We start from the raw sequence: 23,111 nt of genomic DNA on the forward strand, positions 1-23,111 counted from the left end.
GGCAAAACTGATCTGGTTGTTCTGAATGGAAACCTGAACCAGTTCAAGTACAGGGTCATTCTGGAAGAAACATTGCTTCCATTTGCTCGTGCAGCCTTTCGAGGAAACTTTGTCTTCCAAGATGACAATGCACGGCCTCATCGTGCTCGCATGATCCAACACTTTCTTGCTGACCGTGGTGTAGAGCATATGGAGTGGCCTGCCATGTCCCCGGATATGAATCCGATAGAGAACTTGTGGGCAGAATTAACGCATCAAATCGACAACTTGGACCAGCAGCCCACCTTTGTGCGTGAATTGCACAGTCTATTGTCACTGCATGGCAAGCGATTCCTGTCCAAACCTTGGCAAATCTCGTAAACAGCATGCCTCGACGTGTACGTGCTCTCCTGAATGCTCGTGGGGGTTACACGAAGTACTGAACTGTAATTTTACTGTCTGTAATCTCAGTCATAATTTAGCTTTTGTTTTTGTTGAAAATGTTTTTGGCTAATGTGCAAAATAAAGAGATACTTCTGGAAAACGTACAGAAGTTTAACACAGTACTGTCCGTGAATTGAGTTCGATATCAGTTTACATCACTTTCAAGAGTCAATTTATTTGCTTTGATATGTCAAATGTGGTTTTTGTTTCTTTTAAACGTCACATTAACAAAATCTAGAATAATTTCAACATAATTCCAATGAACTTTTGGTTCTAAGTCATCTTGAAAAGTAAGTTCACCCCCACAAAAAAAATATTCCATATTAAATGCCAAGTCTGTATATACAGTGAAACCTTGACTTACGAGTGCACCAACTTACGAGTTTTCCGAGATACGAGCCGTCGCTCAGGCGGTTTATTGCTTTGAGATGCGAGCCGAGATCTGAGTAACGAGCTTACGCCACCCGCCACCAAGTGGGTTCCGGTCACGTGGTTATCTTGCCGTGCAAGCATCTCTGCCGTATATCGCTGCTGCTTTGTTTTCGCATTTTGGTTATTTTGGAGCTTACGCCACCCGCCACCAGGTGGGTTCCGGTCACGTGGCTATCTTGCCGTGCAAGCATCTCTGCCGTATATCGCTGCTGCATTGTTTTCGCATTTTGGTTATTTTGGAAAATTTCTTAGTTTTAACCATGGGTCCTAAGAAATTGAGTGCCAAGGGCAGTACTGAGAAGAAGAAGAGGATGATGTGCTTGGATATAAAACACGCAATCGTCGAAAAACATGAGCGAGGTGTGCGTGTTGTCGACTTGGTGAGGCGGATGTGAAGGCAGCTGAAGATTTTATTATAACTTTTGCCGAACTGATAGAAGCCGAACGATACATCCCCCAGCAAATCTTCAACTGTGACGAGACAGGGCTCTTCTGGAAAAAGATGCCGAGGAGGACGTATATAACGGCAGAGGAGAAGAGCATGCCAGGCCACAACTTGTTCAGAGTGCCGGCGATAGCTCGCCTTCTCTTTGTGGAAAACACGGTGAGATCCTTAACATCCAACAACTAATGGGACGCAAACGGGGCGCCCAGTTTAGCGGTACACACATTGATGAATCACCCTGCCTGTGATTCACCCATGACAGGTTATAGCTGGGTCGGGATTCAAACCCAGGCTGGACAGTTTAGAGTCAAGTGTGCATACCTCCAGTCCAGGCCATCCTGCCAACTTGTATGCTGCATACAGGTGAAATATAAAGCGCGAGATATTTTTATATATACTGTATATTTAAAAAAAAATTGGTGTGGTTTTTGGGGGGCTGGAACGGATTAATAGCATTTCAATGCATTTTAATGGGGAAATTTAATTTGAGAAACGAGCAAATTGAGTTACGAGCTCGGTCACAGAACGAATTAAACTCGTAAGTCAAGGTTTCACTGTATATGTATATATATATATAAGTAGTGTAATAATGTTGCTTCTGGGACACCTCCGTTTAACATGGGAAATCCCTATCTAATGTCATTTACCCCCTTGTCTTTTTCAAAAATCATAAACACCTCTATTTCTCCCACCCTCATCTTTATGAACCTTTTGTCTGTAGTACCTATCCTTAATGTTGTTCATTAGACCACTCAAACACTACAAATATTTGTTTTCTCTTATAGACCTATCATCCTTCTTCTACATATCATCTGGCAGATTAATCTTTGACCCACTCAAACATTGACCCATTCACTTCCATATTAATTTTTCCCCTCCCTCATTGCCCCTAAACACCTATATTTCTCTCACCCTGTTCTTTACGAACCTTCTAACCTTTTGACATGTTATCCTTATTCATTAGACCACTTAAACAATGCTGTGTGAACCTGTGATCCTTCTGACCTTATGGACCTTTTAACCTTTTACTCTTAATATCATCTGGTGAATATGGCCCACTCAAACAACGACCCTACAAATATTTGTTTATGCGTGGGAAATAATTTAATTCTCCTACAACTCTCTTCACCATCTACCATCTAATATATTAACAAAAAATATGTTTGAGTTTGGTTCTTTATTAAGATATTTTAACTGAGCTAAGATAAAATGGTAAACCTCCCTCAATGTTCTTGCTTGAGCGCCTCCAGTGCCACATACCATTTTTAAATTAAAGTATATATTTTCCTGACAACCATCAAAGTTTTCCGTCCACTCAAAAATATTTCCATCTTTTTTACCCAATTCACCGGTATTTAAATTAATTCTCTTATTTGTTTTGTGAACTTTTTTACCAGTTGCCTTTTCAATTATACCTATTTGATATTTTTCACATTCATTATGTTTTCCATTTATATACCAAGGTTGATTACACCTCCACTCTTTAGTCTGGTTGATACTTGGTTCTATCATTTATATAATAGTAAAAAAGGCGGCGGTAGCCCGTTAAAATCCCCAACCCCCCCCCTTTTTAACTTATCACTTATATATATCTTATCACTTATATATATCTTATCACTTATGTATATCTTATCACTTATATATATATCTTATCACTTATATACTTATATAACCATAAGGGAGACTATCAATTCCATTTTCTAAAATAAACCTCTTATCATCAAAAGCCCCCAATGCTTTCTTATTTATCTCTTCTGAATATAATTGATGTTTATAACTTCTTATTCCATTAATCTTTCTAAACTCTTCTTTCTTTGTTGTTAAACAGTTATAATAATCCTTAAAGTTTATTGTTTCTTTAATAACATTTTTCTTTACACCTTTTAACTTCTTATCAGTCTTTTCAACGTTATTCACAATGTATTTATAAGCATAAGCCTTTGACCTCAATCCCACAAATTCACTCATAACATTTCCTCCTAATTCATCCTTGAACTTTCCAATCACCTTTTTATTTTTAGAAGAGAACAACTCACTCTCTGGACTGTAATTACTCGTGTCATAGATATTAATGTCTCTTTTCATGTCTGAATAAACATCGTTGGTATTAATTTTCAAAATAAAACTATCTGTATCCATATAAAGTAGATTAACATCATTTTGATATTTCTTCCTCAAGTTATTATAAAAGTAATCATACATTAATGACTTTGATAAATCAAGAATTGTTGTTCCAATATAAATAGGTTTGTTCATTTCAATACTCTCTTTAATCAAATGGATCGCACAAAAGTTCTCAGTAAAGACCTCAGCTCGAGTAAAACTCGGTCTATTAATTAATTTTGATGCTTGTTCCCAAGATGTTGATAGTCTGATATTTTGTCTTTTCCTCACATTCTCCATAGTCTTACCAAAGACCGCATTATTCATCAATTTATAAAAGTCTTTCTCAAAATCTGTTTTTGACTCTGTTCTTCTTTGTGTATTAAAATCAATGTACCCCTTTAACCAATGACTTTGATTGAACTTTAGAACCCTATGGATCTTCTCTACTCTTAGACCTTTTGATAAATATTGTCGCAAATTTCTTTGGTGTAGAACATAATTTTTCTTGTTATATAATGTAGTAAGTAATTTTTCTGTTGATTCACCTATATCAAACGATCGTTGATAATCACTCAACCATTCTTTCTTTGGACTTTCTTTCTCACAAGCAAATGGGAGATCTTTGTGTAGGTTATGGAGTTCCTCTGGATATTTTAAATCAATTTCAAAATAATAACCAACTTTTTCTTCATCCAATTCTTTTTGTGTAGAGATACATACATCTTGTAAAACGTTTTTGTAGTCTTTTTCCTTTACCCATCTAAGTTTTCCATAAGGAAGAGCCTGAGACATTGCCCAGCCATACAGGTTGTTCGCGTCATAGTACATCAAGTAAGAACTCTCTTTCGTTGGATCATAATTTGGAAGATATTTGTTATTTGCTTTTGCGTATCTACTCGAGCAGACTTGTGAAATTCCACCTCTTTTTGCCTTTTCAATCATCAAAAGCATATCAACATCGGTTATCAAATCCAAATCTTGTTTTGTCATTTTCAACATCGCACTCCAGGCCAATCCAGGTGCTGTGTAGTAGTGAGCAGGATCCAATCCATATCCAGTGCGACAAACAGATCTAAAGGCTTCAAATACATCGGCCAATAAAAGCACATCAGTTTTGAGATACAAATCGTGATACTCGCCAAGATTCTTGATGTTATATTTTTCCCAAACATTTTGTGCGTGTACATAATCTTTATCAGATATATGACTATTATTTAATTTGTTATAGAAATTTTCTTTTGAAGGAAGTTGTGTTTCATTGAATCTCTCAAATGAGTCCATATAGTCATAGGGGTAAATTCCCTTTTGTGTTAGAAAATCTTTATCTAAAAAATACTCTGAAAGACATGGAAACTCTTTTAGATTTTGAACCAAGTTAACCAATGGACTTGCCATGAATTTAAATGTATCAAGAAATCTGATATGAGTAATAGGAGATGTGTGAATTGTTTTTGTGAATGAAATGTATTTCTGATCCGTGTTTGGAATTGCTGAGATACTTCCAGAAGTCTTTGAGAGTTCCTTGATAAATAGATGTGTATCATAATGAGCGTTGTTATGAAGAAAGACAGGAATGAAAGAGGGGAGTTGATAATTAATATTACAACTTTGATGAGCCGGACCTCTATATTTACCAGTGAGATGACAATGGTCTCTAACCTTTAGACCTTTACCAATTTTCTCCTCACAAATATGACAGACATTGTTTTTTATAAATTCCCTTTTTTCTTTACTTGTTAAGGACATTGGTTTATTGGTTTCTCTCATTATCTTGGTTAATCGAACACAGTCTTTTTCTAGTCGTTTCACAAACTCCTCTGGGGTATTTGAGCCTCTATACATCTCTAACTTGTTATATTTATCACCAACGGATGATTTGATATAATAACAAAAACCACAAGGAGTATGTTTTTGATATTTATTTGTGTATGATTCTTTTGGATCTTGAGAAGCAGTATCAATTTTTTCTAAAATACTTTCAAAATCAGCATATATAACAAATGGATGTTTGATCTTTTTATTTTCATCTTTGAATGTGATCTTTGAGCCTTCTTTAGGCATATTGATTACCGTTGATTTATGTTCGCCACAATAATTTGAATGTTTATCTAATCCTTCTTGTGAATTGAAGAAGTTAAGACAACGCAAACAAATATATATTTTATTTGTTCTCTTACAGACTTGTGGTTTTATTAATTTAGCAATATCTTTGATGTATGTATAATGTGAATTTTCGCCTGAATTAAAATATAGAAGATTAATATGAGTTTGTTTACAATTGTCAGAAAGCTTTAAAACCTGGATGTTGTTTGTTTCTGTTAGACCATAAACATTAACTGATAAATTATTCATCTTTTCAAATTTAGGAATATCATTTAAAGTCATCGGAAACTTTAGATCTTTCGTATTTAATGTATTCTCATATTTTTTATAATGAGATACTCTTTCATCATGAAAATGTGGAGGATGTAAGTGTGCTAAAATAGACCAGAGAAAACATTTATTGTCTTTATTTTTGATATTGATAACTGCTTTTCTATTTTTGATAACACTGGGTAAATCAATGTAAGAAGAAGCTTTTAGAGGATCTGATTTAAGAATATGAATGTCTATGTAAATAATTTTTCCTATATTGAATCCACTTCCTACGATTGAATTATCCACATCTTGCTCTTGTTTAATAAGTTCATCATAGACTCCTGATGTTTTAAAATCTTGATATGAAGATATAAAGTGTGGCTCAGTTCTCATGTATGGTGCATCTATAACTCCTTCATCCTTTGTCATTTCTAATTTTACTCCCATATAAAATTTAAGTGGTTTCATTTCCTTTAGTGTTTTTTCAATCAACGTTTGAACAGCAGGTTTAACTATTTCTACAGCATCAACTATAGACTCTGGTTCAGGAGGTTTGAAGTTAAAGACTCTTATTTTAATATGTCCTTTGAATGCTCCATCAGAGTTTTTAGTTGTGATAAAATTTGATAAATGTAGATTTGTTTTAAGATGTATTTTGAAGCCTTTCTTGAGGATATTTTTATTACATGTAGAACAGTGTTTTGTTTCAGGTGGAAGAGGGGAAAGTTTGTTTAAAATGTTGTATGTATGTTTTGCGGTGAGAATATGTTGTTTATAATATTTTACTTCCTTCTCGCAAGTATCACAATAAACCATATTTATAGCGTGAGAAAACGTGGTGTTTTATATATATCACTGTGCTTAAAATAAAACACTTTTGAGCTTTACAGCTCCGTTTTATATATATCGCTGTGCTTAAACTAAAACACTTTTTCACTCAGAATCATCTAAGTCATAACTATCACATGAATACTCAGAATCATACTCAGAGTCATCAATAAAGCTACTCTCATAACTATCATTTGAGCACAAACTATTAGTGTCATAACTATCATCTGTGTTCAATGAAATACTATCATCACCATCGTCCAAGTTCAATGAAATACTATCATCACTATCGTCCGAGTTCAATGAAATAGTAAAATCTTCACTGCTGTATTGACTCATATTTAATTAGCAAGAAAAATATTCCCATCAATATCTATATACTTTCTTTCATTAACAGATTCAATCTCTACAATTTTTATATCAAAAGTTATCTTTAAATAATCTCTAACTATCATAGAACGAAATGACATTTCACCAGAAATATTAACATCATTCATTTTACTTAGATCTACACCCTTTGGATTATTAAAGAAAATACAAATGTCTCCTCTAGAATTATTAATGGTCTTATCATTCTTTTTCAAAGTATCGTGGTCAATCACTTTTTCAAGCTTTGAATAAATTGCCAGGAGTAGAGGAGAAACTTTTGTTAGATTTACTTTAATGGATGTCTTTCCAGGTATAGTTAGAGCTCTTCCTTTAAATGAAATAGAGGGGCTCATGTTATTTTCCATAACTGGTTTTACCCAAAAATTTCCATATTTATCTTTGTTCAATTTAACATCTTTGACATATTTTTCTATATCTTCCACCGAAGTAGAGATTGATTGAAATTTGTCTTTTGTGCTTTGAAACATTGTATTTATTAATGAATAAACTTGCGTTTAGTTTAAGTAAAAATTTACCACATAAATATGATAAGTTCTGAAGGATATTTAGAATTTCCAGACTCTCCATATGATAAATTAGAGAATTGTCCGGCTTGTGATAGAGTGGGGCTTAATGATGAGGATTCATATAAACAATGTTTATTCTGTGATTATATTCTAATTAATGATAATAAGAAATATAAAAAAACATATAACTCTTTTAAATTAGAACCAAAAATGAATTACTTTACAAGATTAATAAGAGAGATGAATGTTAAGCATTATGGTGATAATACATCATTTCTTACAAGGAAAGAGACTCTTTGTATTGAGGAAATGTATAAGGGTTTAATGATATTTATTATTCAAAATAATTTTAATGGAAATGTTAATACAAGATACTACATAAATAAAATAATGAATTATTTTGAAATTAAACCCGAACTCAGGATAAAATATAGAGTTTCTAAAATAGCTCAAAAAAAGTTGGATGACTTGTTTTCCAAATATATAAATGAATGATTTTTTACCCGTTTGGGAAAATAAGATAAAATTTAATAACCATAAAAACATTCCAAATTCATTGAGATGTCTAATAGTTGGTTCAAGCGGATGTGGGAAAACCTGTTTACTTTTAAAGATGCTCCTTGGTCCTAATTTTTTAGATTATGATAATTTAATAATTTTTACAAAGTCAAGTTTTCAACCCGAGTATCAACTACTCTCACAGGGTTTTAATGCAGGTCTTAAAAAGGAAGACATTATCGGTTTATTTAAACTTCAAAACAAACTGAATGATTATAATATTGAAGATATAATACAATTATTTTGTGATACACAGAAATCAAAATCGAAACCCATAACTTGTATTCTCAGTGATAATACGGATGATATACCTTCACCTCAAGATTTAGATAAATCAAAAAAGAACCTCGTCATCTTTGATGATTGTGTTAATGAGAGAAACCAAACAGTAATGGATAGCTACTATACAAGAGGGAGACATTCTTCTTGTAATTGTATATATCTTAGTCAATCATATTTTCAACTCCCTCGACGCTCAATAAGAAACAATGCCAATACTTTTATTTTATTTAAGTTAAATTCAATAGATGTAAATAATTTTTGGAGAGATAATTGCTCTACGTTATGTAGTAAAAAAGAATTTGAAAATTATATGAAACACACGATTGGAAAATATAAATATATTGTTGTGAAACAAGATGAGATACTAAATGATATTTTTCAATAAATAAATACAGAAAATGAATACCGAAGAAAGAGAAAGAAAGTTTAAGGAACATCAACAATTAGTTTCAAAAGTTGTTAAACAACAGGAAGAGATAAAGAAGAAACGGAGACAGAAACTAACTGGTGAAGAAGCCTTTGAAAGAAAACAAGAGAAATTCTTTAAACCACTTTTGAAAACTCAACACTCACCTACAGTTCCCACGGTAGAATTTACTCCGAAAAAACTTCAAATGCTCAAAGATTTTAGTCAGATAACAAAACAAGAACTTGGTGAATTAGAATATGATGACGAGGGATTATTTCGGAAACTTGAGGAGGTAAATCAACCCCCTAATTATGTTGTGGAAGCTCTTCAAAACAATGAATATTCTGCGGGTTCAAAAACCAGAGCAGGTCTCATTCCAACAGAAGAACCAGCAGTGTTTCATCTTGTGGAAGAAAAGGTATTGATATTTAATGATGAATTGATGTTCTTGAGTTCTACTCAACCAAATGTTAAATTAACTCCAAGATTAATGTTTCTTCTAACAAACCCCGGATTCAGCGGTTCAAAATATTTTGAGGAACCACTTGATATGGAAAGAGAGGAAGATAGGGTATATATTGAGTTGTTAAATACACTTGATTATGGAGTTTCTGTTGCTGGTAAAAGTAAGAAGAATGAGAAGGAGAAACATATTATTGATGCTTTAAGTAAGCTTGGTTCGGGTGTTAGTTTTCTTCCAAATGACCCATCACAATTAGTTAATAGGCTATTATTGTTGTTAGGTAGTAAGAAGGCTGGAAACAACAATTGTTTTAATGAATCCTCAGCCATTTTAGATCAGTTGATGAACATGAAAATAATTAATAAATGTCAATACAAAGATATTTTATTAGATATTAAATAAGATGAGAAGCACAATTCTTAGTTTTAATTTCACAACGAGCGATTACACAGCTTCATTCCCTTACCCACTACAACTTGACCCCCTTACCTCATATGAGGCATCTTTGTTGTCAATGGAAACTTACAATACCCTTTTTAATATCACAGAGAAAAACAACAAGTTTAGTTATAATCCAGGAAGTGGATATAAAACTATAACCGTTTCACCTGGAGCTTACGAGATTTCTCAAATATCTTCAGAAGTCTCTCGCCTTATGAAAGAAAAAGGTGATGAACCAAAAAATATTGTAATAGATATTCAAAAACACACTTCAAAATCAACTATTAAACTTAAAAATAATTATAAAGTTGATTTCACGATTGAAAATTCGTTTAGAGAGCTATTGGGTTTCTCTTCAAAAAAGATTGAAAATAACGGGACGTTTTACAGTGATAATGTTATCCAAATATCCTCCGGTATAAATTCAGTATTAATTCATTGTGATTTGATTGATGGTGCTTATAACGATGGAATAAGAACAAATACAATATTTTCATTCAGTGCATACTCAACCCCGATTGGTTATAAATTTAATATGGAACCAAAAAATCTTGTCTATTTACCTGTGTCAGGAAAAACCATATACAGAGTAAGTTTTAGGATAACCGACCAAGATAATCGTATGATATCCTTTAATGATGAAATTATATCCATCAGAATTCACCTACGTGAAGTTTTTCAATAAATAAATAATGGTTATTGTGAGAAAACACGAGTTGGGAAAATATAAAATAATTACAGGGGAGGGCATGTTCCTTTCACCAGACTATACAAGGTATGTGGGTAGAGGATACTATAAACCTAAGAGACAACGAGGTGTAGGTCATCAATTTCGAAATAAAGGAGATGGGATAATTGATACTCTAATGGGTATTGGTTCAACCATCGTTAAACATAAAGACCTAATTGGTTCAACTGCTTCTGCCGTGGGCTCCGTTGCGGGTGCTATAAAGAGTATAAAAGATGCTCAAAAGGAGTCTCATAAATTACAAGCAATCAAAGAAATAAAAAAAGGTAAAACTCAACTATCTTCACAAGAACGACAAAAAATCATTAAAATACTTGGGTCAGGGTTTCAACAATTTTAATGCTATATAAATACAAGTATGGAAGCGATTGATAGTATCTATGATTTGGATGATACGATTATCATTTCAAACTCCACTAAAAAGGAAGACTATTTTAAGGTAAATGCTATAACAGGAACAGACTGGAATTCAAACGGAACAAAAAGTTTTGAAATAAATAATCAACAAACTTACTTGAATATAGCTGATAGTTTCTTGCTGTGTAAATTTAAATTCACTAAGGCTGCGAATAATACTAATGCTACACTCGTAAATGATTTCTTCTGGAAAATGTTTGACAGTGTCCGCCTGTATATTGGAACACAAGAGGTTGAAGCGGTTGATTATGTCTCTGCTACATCTGAAATGATGAAATTTACACTATATTCGTTTAGTGATAGAATGGGTAAGGGAGCTGTTGAAGGTTTTATTCCTGATATGTCAACGGGTACAAACGCAGACCCTGGTTATAGTCAAAGGAAGTCAATGTATAATGATGACGCAAAAGCTGAGAATAGTTTTACCGTAGCAGTACCTCTGAAAGGTATATTTGGATTTTGTGATTATGATAAAGTTTTGTATGGGCTTAAAATTAGATTTCAACTACAAAGGAATGATAATGTAAATAGATTGCTTTTTGGGGTTGAAAATGCTTTTGGAGAAAATAATAAATTTGTTATTAATGATTTGTGTTGGTATATCAGTGAATATACTCCTAATCTTAAAACGGAAGAGATGTTAAATAGAAGACTTAACTCAAAGAAACCGCTAAATGTATCATACCTTAAAAGAAGATGTCAACACGTTAAACTGGAACACACTACCTACACTTGGAATTTGGGTGTTCTTCAAGGAAAGCCACGATACCTCTGGCTCATTTTTAAAAAACCAGATGGAGAGGACGGTACTAATAAGAATAATGCGCTGAGTGATAATGCTAAGGTGAAACAACTTCGGGTTTCTCTTGATGGCACATTTTATCCGCGAGATAGATTGGAAATTGATTGGGAAAAAAATGATTATGCGGAAGCCTACAAGTCCTACCAAAAGGTGTGTGAAAGTAATGGTAATAATGATCCTATTTTGGATATGGTTGCGTTTCAAAAACTTTATACAATCTACACAATTGACCTGAGTTCTCAAAAGGAAACTATAAAGTCTAATCGAGTGGATACTTCTCTATACATTGAAAGAGGGGAGAGTGAAGAGGTTAATGCATATTGTTTGCTTTTGGAGGAAACAGAATTACAGATTAATACAGATAATGGTGTTATGATTAATATCACATAGGTTTTTTCTCATAAATAAATGGTTGGGGTATATGTTAATCAAATCAATCTTAATAAATTAACATCTTGTATTCAAAATCAAAAGCCTTGTATTATTAATGTTAATACAATTCAAAGAAAAGGAGCTGTAAGAATTGATGTTTTACTCACACACACACAAGTAAAAACACTAAATGATGTTGGATCACTTAAAATTAAAATGACGAAACCTATGTTAAAGAAATATTCAATAGACGAGTCAAGAGGAGGATTTCTCCCGTTTCTAATTCCTTTATTTGCTGGTTTAAGTGCGGCGGGAGCATTGACTGGTGGTATTTCAGCAGCGGTAAAAACTGCTAACGAAAGGAAGGCACAACTAAAAGCTCAAAAAGAATTGGAAAGACATAACAAGGAGTTGGAGAAACAAATTAGTGGAAGTGGTGTAATTGTAGATTTTGCTCAAAAACTTGAAAGTCTACCTGATAAAGCTAGATTGTTGGTTGGTGATATGCTTTCCTCTATCGCTCAAGCGGGTGTTAAACTAACTAAACGGGGTAATGGATTGTATCTTTCTCATAAATAAATGGATAAATGGTTTAAACAATTTGGAAAGAATACAACGTCAAATATAGAACTAGCCAAGTATTGTAAAACACTAAAAATTGATAATGTGGTAATCTGTATGAGAGATGAATTAATACATATAAATAAGAATACAAAGAATATTATTATGAATTTAGACACACAGAATGGTTCTCATTGGGTTTGTATTCATAATAGTCAGGATAAATATTATTTTGATAGTTATGGTATGCCACCACCTGTTGAAGTAATACAATTCTTACAGAATGGTGTTTATCAAACATTTCAAGTTCAAGAAATTAATTCTAAATGTTGTGGTCAATTATGTTTATATGTATTATTTCAACTCAACAATAATGAAAAGTTTTATGATATCATTTTTAATCTAATATAAATGACTTATGTTGGAAAAGATGGTTCTATCTTTGGAAAATCCTCTCAGGATATTGATTTATCAAATTATTATACAAAGGCACAGGCTGAACGACAAAAATATAGTGTAAGTAAAAATATTAATATGAAGAATACTTATAAATTAATCAATTATCCAAACCCTACAGATGCGAATGACTTAATTAGATTAAGTGATTTATCACAATATATATTTTTAAAGAAAACAGCACGTTTTGTGAAAGAAGTAAAATTTACAACCACAACACCTGGTTATACTGACCATACACCTTTCCTCATTGAATTTAACTACCTGCTTACAATTGAATTTTATAAAGAAGGACATTTAGTTAATATGCGAATTAATAAATGGGGGTATGATATGCCTGATTTAGGGTATAATTGGTCTTTTTCAATAAACATAGAAGACCTACATGATTTAAATCAGTCTCGTAAAGAAGAATATTATCCACTTGGTGAAGATAAGGATTTATGTGGAAGTACAATTAGTAAACAACAAATACGTGATTTTAAGAAAATAAAAATATATGATAGTATAGCGATGGTTCGCATGACAAAGAAGGAAGGTAATGAGATAAGGATAGAAAGCCGAGGAATACAAACCGATTTGGTAGTGGGAAGATGGGGTGGTATTACCTGTCATAATATTAATCTCACATATATTTCTGATACATAAATGGCAGGAAGAAGACTACAAGAGAATTATAATTTTTGTATTCAAGGATACCTACAAGAAAAGGGTGCTCGGTATTACATACCTTATGATTTGGAGCATATACATGGGAATTTTGTCATAAAAAACTGGCCTTATACTGATATTGTTAAACCCACAAATAGAGACTTGTTTAAAATATTAAATAAAAATGAACTTCTCAAAGTTATGAAATATAAAACTCTTTTAGAAATCGTCAACAAATCTTATTGGTATCCTATTATGAGAAAAATAATTATAGATACAAGAATATCTCAAAATCCAGATGAGTATATGTATAATATTCTTTGGGGTTCAAACTCAAGGGTAGCAAGGGATGAGGAAGGAGTTGAAGAAGAGAAGGAGGAAAGAGAGAAAAAGGAGAAGGAGGAAAGGGAGAGGGAGGAGAAGGAGGAGAGGGAGAAAAAGGAGGAGAAGGAGGAGAGGGAGAAAAAGGAGAAGGAGGAAAGGGAGAAAAGGGAGAAGGAGGAAAGAGAGAAAAAGGAGAAGGAGGAAAGGGAGAGGGAGAAAATGGAGGAGGAGGAGAGGGAGCAAAGAGAGAGGGAGGAAAAATATAAAAAGATGGAAATCACTGAGATTCATAAAAGATTGAGTGTATTAAAGCAAATAAATCAATCTCAACGCACCGAAGAGGAAATTAAAGAATTAACAACTCTTATGAAGATAATGGTTTCAAAAATAAGAACGTCAATGTCTTCAATTTCAGAGATTTAAACGAGAAAGTGGTGAAGAAGAAGAAGAAGAAGAAGGAAAAGATTATGTGATTGATGATGTTGGTGTCATTGACTTTAGTTAGTTTTTATTTGTAAATAAATGGAGGAGAGAGTGAAGGCATTCCTTAGGATTCTTTATGTTTTAAAAATAAAGATTGAAATGTATATGTTGAAAACCAAAAAGGTTTTGATACTCTGTCGGAATTTTTCTGATAAATAAATATGAGTTATTGTCTCAAATGTAAAAAGAAAACTAAATCTAAAAATATCTCTTATGTTAAAGCTAAAAATAATAGAGTTTATCAAAAAGGAATATGTCAAGTATGTGGCTCTAAAAAGTGCCAATTCATCTCTCCTAAAAGAGGAGGAGACATACAAAAGTTTCTGTCAGGAAGTAAATTTACAACAACTGGAATTCCAGGGGAATTACACCTTCCAGGGTATTCTTTCTGTGGTCCAGGAACAAACTTGGATAAAAGATTAGATGAGGCTGACAATCCTAAACCTTGGTCTAAACCTACAAATAGGGTTGACGAAGTGTGTATGAAGCATGATATTGCTTATGGGAAAACCACTACGTTGACTGAAAAACATAAAGCCGACAGCGAAATGTTGTATAATTTGTCTTTGATACAAAATCCAACGTTGAGAGAGAAAGTTGATAGGTTTATTGTGAGAAATTTGATAAATGCTAAATTGAAACTTGGTCTTGGTTATTCCTCAAAAAACTATTAGGCTCTAATGATGTCATCAAGACTGAGGAGCTTTTGGCTGAAGAATTACACAAACCTATAATCACAAAGTTTAAAAGAAGGAAGGTTTATTCTAAATACACCGACCACATATGGTCCGCTGATTTAATTGAATTGAATAATGACAGGGGATACAGGTATGCTTTAACCGTTATTGATTTGAGGAGTAGATTTGCCTGGGTTGTCCCTTTAAAAAATAAAAGGGGTGATACTTTAATGTTAGCCTTTAAGCTAATATTTGATCGGGATAAAAGGAAACCAAAGAAGTTATGGACTGATGAGGGAACAGAGTTCTATAACAAAATATTCATGAAATTTCTTAAGGGGAAGGGTATTAAATTATACAGCACCTTTAATGAAGGAAAGGCAGTTGTTATTGAGCGTTTTAATCGTACTTTGAAAGAGAAATTATATAAAAAATTCACAGAACTCGGTTCTCAAAAATGGGTGTATTTAATTCAGGATATTGTAGATGATTACAACAATACAGTTCATTCATCAACAAAATCAAAACCATCAGAAACATTTACAAAATTAGAATATGAAAAGGAGATTAATTTGAGAAAGCCCAAGTTCAAAGTTGGTGATATGGTAAGGATATACAAATGGAAAAGCCATTTTGAGAAAGGTTATACACAAAAATGGACTCGTGAATTATTTAAAATCATTGATGTAATGGATACAGTCCCTTGGACCTACAAATTATATGATTTAAATGGAGAGGAAATCTTGGGTTCATTTTACTCGCAAGAATTACAAAAAACAAAGCTAATAATTCATTAAACAACATTTCTATTCACCCCACCCAGATTAGCTAATTTAATTAGTGGTAATAAAAAAAAATTTAAATAAATTAAAATCATAAGCCACACCCACACAGACCACGCCCACACAGACCCCGCCCACACAGACCCCGCCCACACAGACCACACCCATCATCCCCCACCCTCCGTGCACCCCCACCCTTGACCCTTCACCCCCCTCATCCCACCCCCACCTTCCCCACACACACAAGGGGAGGGGAGGGGTGGGATGAGGGGGGTGAAGGGTCTTTGGCAGGGGTGCACCTCCCCGTTCCCTCCTTTATTCTCTTTTTGTAATTAATAATTAAATAATTCTGGACAAAGCATATATATATAAATAATATTTTAAACAAAAGCTTCATATTACAAAAACATTTTCCTTGAGGTATTATACATTCAACTTCTTCCCAGCACAAATCATCAATCTCTTCCCAACATAAGACAAAGGTAGTTTCAACAGCAGCAGATATCTTCAGGTTTGGAATCTCTTTCTGTCAAAGGCAAGAGGACAAGAGGGGAGAGAAAATATTACACACACACACACACATACACACATACACACATACACACACACACACACATACACACATACACACACACACACATACACACACACACACACACAAGGATATGAGGATATTGGGATACATACCTCTAAAAAATCGAGCTTTGTGTTCAAGTGGTCGAGTTGAAAATTTAGGGTACCACATGTTGACGGGAAATAACCACTCTTTGGAAAATCAAAATCGTCCCACTCCAAGCTTTGGTCTTCAAGGCTGCAAACAAAATAAGGAGAAATTACTATGTTGAAGTAAGCTTGACAAAACATCACACACACGCACACACACATACACACACATACACACACATACACATTCACACATACACATACACACACACATTCACAGATACATACACACACACATACACACACGAACGCACACACAAACACATACACACATTCACACATACACACACACACACATACACACACACACACACACAAGGATATGAGGATATTGGGATACATACCTCTAAAAAATCGAGCTTTGTGTTCAAGTGGTCGAGTTGAAAATTTAGGGTACCACATGTTGACGGGAAATAACCACTCTTTGGAAAATCAAAATCGTCCCACTCCAAGCTTTGGTCTTCAAGGCTGCAAACAAAATAAGGAGAAATTACTATGTTGAAGTAAGCTTGACAAAACATCACACACACGCACACACACATACACACACATACACACACATACACATTCACACATACACATACACACACACATTCACAGATACATACACACACACATACACACACGAACGCACACACAAACACATACACACATTCACAGATACATACACACACACACATACACACACACACACACACACACACACACACACATTCATAGATACATACACACAAGAACACACACATACACATACACACACACATTCACAGATACATACACACACATACACACACGAACACACACAAACACATACACACACGAACACACACACACACACACACACTAAGGCAGCGTCGTTTAACACAAATGTATTAATATTTAGTATCTTACCTTGCATATGAATCTTCCAAGAATGGTGAAACAGGCAGGTTGTTCAAGTTCATTTCGTTTTGCAACTCTTGAGATTCTGCAGTATTTTCATTCCAACCAGTTTGAAGTTCTGCCAGGATATTCGCATTGCTGTAAAGATAAAGGAATATTAAGTCATTTGTTGTATAATTAATCCCATACAAAGCTTTAAACACTTTAATTTTAAATGAAACTTACCTTGGTGAGTATTCTTCTTCTTTATCAGAGTAAAGGATGGAGTAGTAAGACATGTCGATCCCCAATGATCAAAATTGAATTGAACACGTTCTTTTATAATGAACAAAATGTATTTTCTTGAAATGACGACATGCAGTCATTTCGGGGAAGCCCTGAGCGTGTGTGAATAACAGGAAATAAGACAATGAAATCTTTCTGGGAAGTTATCCAAGTCATTGAAACAACGTCATTTCTCAAAAGCGAAGAATTAATAAAAAAAGGTTTGAGTATGGTGATGGAAGTTGGAGGAGAATTAAATTATTTCCCACGCATAAACAAATATTTGTAGGGTCGTTGTTTGAGTGGGCCATATTCACCAGATGATATTAAGAGTAAAAGGTTAAAAGGTCCATAAGGTCAGAAGGATCACAGGTTCACACAGCATTGTTTAAGTGGTCTAATGAATAAGGATAACATGTCAAAAGGTTAGAAGGTTCGTAAAGAACAGGGTGAGAGAAATATAGGTGTTTAGGGGCAATGAGGGAGGGGAAAAATTAATATGGAAGTGAATGGGTCAATGTTTGAGTGGGTCAAAGATTAATCTGCCAGATGATATGTAGAAGAAGGATGATAGGTCTATAAGAGAAAACAAATATTTGTAGTGTTTGAGTGGTCTAATGAACAACATTAAGGATAGGTACTACAGACAAAAGGTTCATAAAGATGAGGGTGGGAGAAATAGAGGTGTTTATGATTTTTGAAAAAGACAAGGGGGTAAATGACATTAGATAGGGATTTCCCATGTTAAACGGAGGTGTCCCAGAAGCAACATTATTACACTACTTATATATATATATATATATATATATATATATATATATATATATATATATATATATATATATATACGTATATATATATATATATATATATATATATATATATATATATATATATATATATACGTATATATATATATATATATATATATATATACAGTGGGACCTCTAAATCCGAATTTAATTCGTTCCAGCGGCAGTTCGGATTGGGAAAAGTTCGGAATTAGAAACTATTTTCCTCATAAGAAATAATGGAAAGTGAATTAATCCGTTCCTGGACCCCAAAAACCCATTATCAAGACACTGTTAACTGCAAATACACATGATTCAAGGTAAAATAAGATGAGTAAATGCCCTAAATATCAGATAATAATAATAATAATAAAAACAAGAAATAAATGTACTAACATGAAAATAACTGCATTTACCTTAGTGGAGAGTTCTGATGGTGCATGTGGAAGCTGGAGAGAAGGAAGGAGGGAGAGGGTTTTATTGCTTGGAAGGTGAGGCACCTTCCAAGCTAACATCAGATGACTGTGCTTCTGGTGTTTGCTTTGTCTCTTAACACCACTTGTAGAGGGTTGGGGCTCATTAGGCTTGCTTTCTTTAGAGAACCACCTCTCCAAAGTTGCCTGGTGTTGGCGACTTTTCTTAATTTTTCTGAAGTGGTCAATCACATTGTCACTGAACAAGTTAATGCTCCTGTTAACCACTGCTTTATTAGGGTGCCACTTTTCAACAATGGCCTGTGTTTTAGACCAATGGAAGCACAGTTCTCTAATTTCAGCACTGGAAATATGAACGACGCTAACGCTATGTTGGCGGTTCGGTTATAGAAATACATTCGGAATTAGGGACAAAATTTTCTCGAATTTACGGTTCGGAATTAGAGTAGTTCGAGATGAGGGGCGTTCGGAATTAGGGGTCACTACTGTATATATATATATATATATATATATATATATATATATATATTGTTGCGGATATGAGGATTATGCTTTTTTTTATTGTGTTGTATTGTATGGTAAATTGTTGTGTAATATTGCTTGATTCTGGCCCCTCCTACCTCCGTAGTGTAAAGGTCAAAGGGCGTCCCATAATTAGTCCATAAAGCATACACGTCAGCCAATCATAGAATACCCCTGTTCGATAGTTATATCTTTATTATGTGTATCAGGGTAAGGCCTTGTCTTCCATTAAAATGACACTCCATTGCACCAAGTGAAATCAGAGTAGATCCCCTTTCATTCCCATTCCAAAAAACCGCAATTGCCAACTGTTCCCTCCACGACTCCATTCGCCACGAGGTAGGCTCGGAGAAGAAGGGCGTACCTCTCCACCTCGTCATAGAGGGGAGGAGTGAGCCAGCCCCGAACAACCAACCAAGCACGAGGGGTTTGGTTTGAGAGGGCGGAGGAAGAGCGATCGAGGAGGTTCGCGAAGGTTGAGGGGCGGGGCCGATATAACCCGCCGCGGGACACTCCCCAAGCAGATGAGTTCTCAGTTCTGCAAAGAGATGAGCTTCGGAGAGAAGTGCGCAAGGAGGGAAGAGAAGCGAGAAGGAAGCCTTTAACACAAGTGCGCGAGAGAAGCGCGGGGAAGCCTTGAGAGAAGTGCAGGACGTCTACCTGCTCGCTCCCAGCCTGACGAGGCCCGGTTTGCTGTGCGCCCTGCAAAGCCTTCCAGCTTGTGGTCCGAGCTGAACCTTCCTCCCGGTCCAGCCAATCGTTCCTGCCTCCATTCCCCATTCGTGTGAGTCCGTCTCTGTTTGTTCTGTCAAGGGTATAAGTTAAGCCTGTTTAGATAAGCTAGTAATTTTGACTGTGTCTCTAAAATCTTCTGTATATTATTTTCTTACCTTTCCTTCTCCTTGGTTTTTTTGAGCCTGTATATAGTAGGAATAAATTTAGTAGTATTGCCAACCTTTTCGTCTTCTTCTTCTTCTTCACATCCGTGTCGCTTTTGTCTTTTCCCTATTGAATATCTGTGGCGCAATCTGGCCAACGTTCGGGGGATCGGGTGAATCGGGGAAACTGTACGACTGCGGGGCCTCCGCTCGGCAAACACAACATCTTATCCGCGGGCCGTAACAATTGGTAGTCAGGAGTTGGGATTCGGACCTGGGACTAAATTTATTTAGCCCAAATTATGGAACACCAATTGTACTATTGGCGGTAACAATTGGTGTCGGGAGCGGGAACGGACCCGAAGCACGTGTAACGCGCTCAAAATTACGAGCTGCTGAAATTGTTTTAAAGACAAAACCCGAATTTTGAAATCGCGCCATGGCTGGTCAAGGCGACGGGATGTCGGTGGGAGAGATAGACGGGGTAGAATCGACCCAGGACCTCGGGGAAATGTATGTGGAGGAAAGAGAGGAGGAGAACATTGGCAATGTGGTTGAGGAGGTTTCAGGCGCGCAAAATGGCGCTCTCGCGCACGAGGTTCCGGGCGTGCAAAATGGCACCTCGCACATGGCTACGGCGACCGTGCCCGCGACCGTAGCAGCGCCACCGGTGGATTTGAACCTTTTAATGCTGCAAATGGGGGCCCTTATGGACAAAATGGGTAAGCAATTAAGGGACGAAGCGAGGGCTGATAGTTAGCGATTGGGAGACCAAATTGGAGGTTTGAAAAACAGTATGGGGGCAATGAGGGACGAAGCGAGGGGTACCGGTGAGGGGCTAGACAATAAATTTGAGGGTTTAGACAACGGGATAAAAGAGGTAAAGAATGGGTTAACGGGGGTGGAAAATAGAATGGCGGCCCAGGAGAATCAGATAGAGGAGGTGAAAAATGGGTTAAAGGGGCTAGAAGATAGGATGGAAGGCAAATTGCGGGAAATAGGGGAGCAATCCGCCCGAGAAATTAAACAAATGGGAGAGCAGATAGAGGAGGTGAAAATCGGGGTAGAAACCAAACTGGATGCTCAGAGGGATGAATTGGGACAGATGAGGATGGCATCTACAAAAGAGAGGGAGGAGATGAAGGAGGAGATACGACGAGGTGTAAGTGAGGAGGTCTCGGATGTACGCGAGGAGGTAAAGCGAGGTGAAAAGCGTATGGAAAAAGAGGTGAGAAATGGGACGGCAAAGTTACAAGGGGGCATAGAGGACCTGACGGAGGAGGTGGAACAGCTGACGGTGGGACAGACGGAGTTAGTGGAGCAGGTTCAAAGGAACACTGCGGTACTGGGAGGGTTAAAAGCGACACAAAACGACATTAAGAATGACTTGATAGCGACACAGAGGCAATGTCAGATGGTACGTGAGGGACTGACAACGAGGTTGGACGAGGTGACAGAAGTAATGGAGACGAAGGACCGGGAGGTGAGGACGCACATAGAAACGGTCAAGGTAGCCTTAGAGGACGAAATTGAGGAGACGCACTGGGAAATAAAAGAGGTGAAGCAAAAATTAGAGGAAGTGGAAGAGGAGGTGAGTGAAATTAAGAAGAGATGGACGGAAACTAAGAGAGAAATACAGGAGGAGGTGATGGAATATGTACAAGGTCGGTGCTCAAATCGTGATGATGTGCTCGCTAACCAAATAAAGAGTTTGCAGGTGGCAAAGGAGGTGCAGAGACGGGGTGCCAAGGTGAGTGGCGATATACGTGGAAATGTATATGATGTGAGGGGAGCTTCAGTCGGCTTGGGGGTTGATTTGGATCCGGGTGTTCGTGAGAGGCCGTTGGTGAAGTGTGCGACAGGTACGGTGTGCGAAGGAGGAGGTGTGCGAGAATGTCCGACTCTGGGGTGTGTGAGGAAAAAGTGCGTGCCGAGGAGTGAGTGTGCTGTCGAGAGTGAGTTGGTCGTAGCACGTGTGCGAGGGGGCACATGGAAGCGCGGTGTGGTGAGTGTTACAGAGGCTGTAACGGAAGCATGCACGCCTGTGGTGAGTGTTACGGAGGATGTAATGGGAGAGTGTGCGCGAGAAAGGTGTGTAACGGACGGGTGCATGAGTACAGAGTACGCTGTCGAGAGTAAGGGTGAGAGCGCGATCGAGTGTGGAGGGGAGAGTAGTAAGAGTGACACGGAGCGTGAGTTGGTTGTGGCAGGTGAGAGAGGATGTACACCTGGAATGGAAGGATGTACACCTGGAATGGAAGGATGTACACCTGGAATGGAAGGATGCACACCTGGAATGGTAGAGCGCATATGGGAATGCACACTGGAATTGGTCGTGAGGCACGTGGTTGGGTGTGCAAGTGAGAGCACACCTGTTATTGTCATAGAGGAGGTGACCGAGGAGGGGGCGCGAAGAGGTGTGTTGGTGAGGTGTGCGAACGACGAGTGTGTGCAAAGGTGTTCGGTGGTCAGGTGTGTGACCAAGTCTGTGAGCGGAATGAGTGTACCTGGGTGTGTAAGCGAAGGTGCAATGACGAGGAGCATGGGAACAGCTGGATGTATGAGCAAGGAACGGGCTGCGGGGTGTAAGCATGCAGGTGAGGCATCGACGGTAACCGGGTTAGCGGTTAGAGCGACGTATAGCCGAATCGGGCCCTCGGTGCGCGCCGAGCAGCTTCGCGTGCCGCGAGGACCAGCGGGGAT

General features: G+C 36.4%; 2 long non-coding RNA genes across 2 annotated transcripts; both read right to left on the reverse strand.

Annotated features, from left to right (window-relative positions):
- Positions 1 to 16,377: 16,377 nt before the first annotated feature.
- Positions 16,378 to 16,878, reverse strand: LOC144893016 (uncharacterized). Its single transcript, XR_013624181.1, has 2 exons — positions 16,602 to 16,878; positions 16,378 to 16,440 (listed from the first exon to the last, which is right to left on the reverse strand). It is a non-coding gene; the product is annotated as an uncharacterized LOC144893016 (long non-coding RNA).
- Positions 16,879 to 16,936: 58 nt separating this feature from the next.
- Positions 16,937 to 18,554, reverse strand: LOC137419429 (uncharacterized). Its single transcript, XR_013624182.1, has 3 exons — positions 17,745 to 18,554; positions 17,529 to 17,657; positions 16,937 to 17,105 (listed from the first exon to the last, which is right to left on the reverse strand). It is a non-coding gene; the product is annotated as an uncharacterized LOC137419429 (long non-coding RNA).
- Between the last annotated feature and the right edge of the window lie 4,557 nt (positions 18,555 to 23,111).

The sequence above is a fragment of the Myxine glutinosa genome, chromosome 7, assembly GCF_964187855.1.
Source record: "Myxine glutinosa chromosome 7, kmMyxGlut1.1, whole genome shotgun sequence".
Classification (NCBI taxonomy): Eukaryota; Metazoa; Chordata; class Myxini; order Myxiniformes; family Myxinidae; genus Myxine; species Myxine glutinosa.